A 3,590-nucleotide genomic window follows, 5' to 3' on the forward strand; every position below is an offset into this window, starting at 1 on the left:
GATACATTTGGCCAAATAAGCATGTGCAAATGCAGAAATGTGAGTTTTGAGCTGGAACATCTAAAGGACAGGATGTGCCTGCACATTTAGTACATTTTACTCCGTGGAATGAGCCTGGCACTTTACTAAGATGATGCATTGCTGAAGACTGTCTAGAAACAGAAAAATGAACCTGAGCCAGGGCAGGCTCCCTCAGCTTAAACAGACAGGAATCCAAAATGAGGACCTTCAGGAAATGGGCTGAATTTGAATTATCTTAATCACTAGGAGGAAAGATACCAGGACTTAAAAAAAAAAAAAACAAAAAACAAAAAAACTGAAATAGAATACATGAGAATATCTGGGCATCTCACTTTAAATAATAATAAAATCATTGTGTGACTAATTCTCTTTTTGTTCATTCAACTATAATTTTTGAGGTTAATTTTTGCTTTTATTTGCCAGTGTAACTTAACTATAGTGACTTGCAAACTTTTTGACCTAAAAAAATATCTTTTGCATCACAATCCAGCAAAAACACAAATAGATATGTATATAACTGAAATCAAAGTTTTCCCAAAAATGTGTACCCTTAGTTTTCTTGTTTTCAAGACTTTTTTTGGAGCAGTTTTAGGTTTACAATAAAATTGACAGGAAGGTATAGCAATTTCCCACGTACCCCCTCTCCACACATAATGCAGTTATTTTTTTATTTACCAGAGTGGTACTTTTTTTTTAACTAAGAATGAACACACTTTGACACATCGTAATCACCAAAGTCCACAGCTCACCTTAGTTTGGACAAAAAGTATAATGACATAGATTGTTATAATGTCGTATAAAGTATTTTTACCGCTCTAAAAAACTTCTCTACTCCAAAATGGCATATGAAATCTCTTTCTTTTTTCCCTTGAAAAGAGGTTCAAAGCCTTCATGTCTATAAGACCGCTCATGGCCCACCCGTGCACGGACCGGACAGGCTCTAGGTGGCAATACTGCAGATGTTCTTCCACTATTGAGCCCTGGCCCACCGGTCCTGCCCAGCATCCATCTGGAGGTGCAGGGGGACACATGTAGGTATTTGTTCATAGGAAGGCCCCAAGCTTTGTGCCCCTTGTCACAATGAACCCAGATTCCTGCTGGGTGTGTTGTAAACAGAGGAGCCATTTCTTCAGAAGCCCTGCACTGAGCACACCCCACAACTATAATTTTTTAAAACCCCTTTCATCTTATGACCTATGCTAGGTGCTGGGGATTTTTTTTTTTTAAAAGGCAGGACTCCTCTCCCTAATGATGTCCCAGTGTAGAGGGAAGATCGACAGTCACAGATGTTATCAATTCCCATTAGAAGATTGTCTGAATTAGATTCTGATTCCCGACCTGTAGACTCAGGAGTCTGGGGCAGAGGGCATTCAGATTTGCAGTTTTATTGCACTAAGCATTTTCTAGAAAAAAAAAAATCGTTTCTCATCTGTATGTGCTATTTTAAAGGAGGGAGGATAACGTTGTGATTAACAAGAAGAAAATTCATTTAAAAGATTTTCTGAACTCGTGTTGCTTCCTGCCATTTTGTGTTTTCTCAATCAATGGATATTAAAAGTATCGCTACATATGGAAGTCCAGGAAATATTTTGAAGTTCAAAAAGAGCTTAAAATAAGAGGCAGTAACCACCGGTCTAGTCACAAGTACGGCATTGCTGTTGCCCTGTGCTACCCCAGCTCACTGGCAGTGCATGACTACATGGTTCCTCTGATCCAAGGTTGACCCTCTACCTGGGTTCCAGATCCCACACCCCTCTCCTATGTGGGAACCTCACTCCACCAATTACCTCTTCTCTTTGATCTTTTTACTTTCTCCCTCTCTACTAGATCTTTTCCTTTCATCCATATAATGCTCAGGTCTCTTCCATCTTTACAAGAATAATTTCTATCACGTCAGCTCCACAGACATTTATTGGGCTTCTGTATAACCTCGCCTGGAATGTCAGGGAAAGACTTCCTGAGAAGGTGGAAGTTCACCTCAGAATAGTGAGTAGGCATTAGCCAGAAAATATAGGAGCAAGGGGTGGGATAGATGCTCCAAGACTTTCATTTTGTTTTCTGAAATATCTCTCAAAGCCATTTGCTTTTTCTATCTCCAACTGGTCCCAGCTGCCATCAACTCCTGCCCGAATATTATAATGTCCTCACAACTGGCCTAACTGTGGTCTCTCTTGCCTCCTGTCTGTCTGACCTCCACACTGCAGCCAGAGTGGTCTGTTTTCAAAATGTGACTCCCCTCGCTTCTTGCCACCACCACCTCCAAGGCCCCAGGGGTCCAGCCTCTTCTGCCTCATGGAACATCCCTCGTTCCCTCACCCCTTCCACTCTAACCTGCATTGACTCTGCAGCCTTCCCTCTTTACTCTGCTCCTCACATCACAGGAACTTTTTATGTAATTCCTTGGCCTGTACTCACTGGTAAGAAATTTGATTTCAAGAGCAATGGGAAGTCTTTGAAGGATTTTGAAGCATCGCTGTTGCCCCGTGTAATCCAGCTCACTGAGAGTGCATGACTACATGGTTCCTCTGATCTAAGGTTGACCCTCTATCTGATCTGACATTTTCCTAAAAGAGCACCCTGGCTACTATGTGAACAGAGAATCTGTGAGGGCAACAGGTGAAGCAAAGAGGCCAGTGGGTCTATTTCTGAGGTGCAAGTAAGAAATAATGGTGGCTTGGAGCCAGGTCATGGCAGTATCAGTGGAGAGAAATAGGCACATAGGGGTACTCTGGGGACTGGAGCCAGCAGAATTTGGTGATGGATTCGGCAATATGAACGAATCAAGGATGACTCTTAGGATTTTGACTTGAGCAACTGAGTGGGTGCTGGTTTCATTTGCTGACAGCCTGTGGAAGGGTCAGATATGAAGGCTTCCTGCCCTGTCTTTTCTGATCCCCTGCCCGTTCCAGCTCTTTGTGGGCTTTGAGTTGTTAAAGTAATTGGGGCGTGGAGTGCTTGTTGAGAAGCAAACTAAAAGATGCCAAAATACGGAGAAGATTGAGGTGCATGGCCTATATAAAGCACTGGGAAATTCACTCCTTGTGATGCAGGAAAACAGATGTGGGGCATGAGGAGGGCCATGTCCCAGGCTTCGGTTGAGCCCCTGGGACGTGCCCCGCTAAGTGTGGGTCCTTGGCTTCGCGCAGGGAAGAATTCAAGAGCGAGCCACATTTGAGTGAAGGTAGATTTACTCAGAGAGATACATTGAAAGGCAAGAGAAAGGTCACGCGGTGTGGGGGTTGGGTGCTCAGATTAAAAGTAGGTACACAATCCATAGACAGAATGAGGGTCTTCTGAAGAGGGAGAGAGAGGGGCGGCCACGAGCCATCCTGTTGCTGGTTTTTAAGGGGTTGGTGGCTTCATATGCTAATAAGTGGAAGGACAGTCTAAGTAGCCCGGGGAAGGGGCTGGGATTCCCAGGAAGTTGGCCATTTCCCACTCTTTGACCTTTTGTGGCTAGCCTTGGGACTGCCATGGTGCCTGTGGGCATGTTACTCACCATGTTAAAATATTACAATAGGCATATAATGAAGCTCAAGATCCACTAGAAGTTAAATCTCTCATCATCC

General features: G+C 43.5%; 1 non-coding gene across 1 annotated transcript; it reads right to left on the minus strand.

Annotated features, from left to right (window-relative positions):
• Positions 1–1,048: 1,048 nt before the first annotated feature.
• Positions 1,049–1,177, minus strand: LOC116156992 (small nucleolar RNA SNORA11). The gene has a single exon (XR_004140957.1). It is a non-coding gene; the product is annotated as a small nucleolar RNA SNORA11 (small nucleolar RNA).
• Between the last annotated feature and the right edge of the window lie 2,413 nt (positions 1,178–3,590).

This window comes from Camelus dromedarius, chromosome 14 (assembly GCF_036321535.1).
Source record: "Camelus dromedarius isolate mCamDro1 chromosome 14, mCamDro1.pat, whole genome shotgun sequence".
In the NCBI taxonomy this organism is placed as follows: Eukaryota; Metazoa; Chordata; class Mammalia; order Artiodactyla; family Camelidae; genus Camelus; species Camelus dromedarius.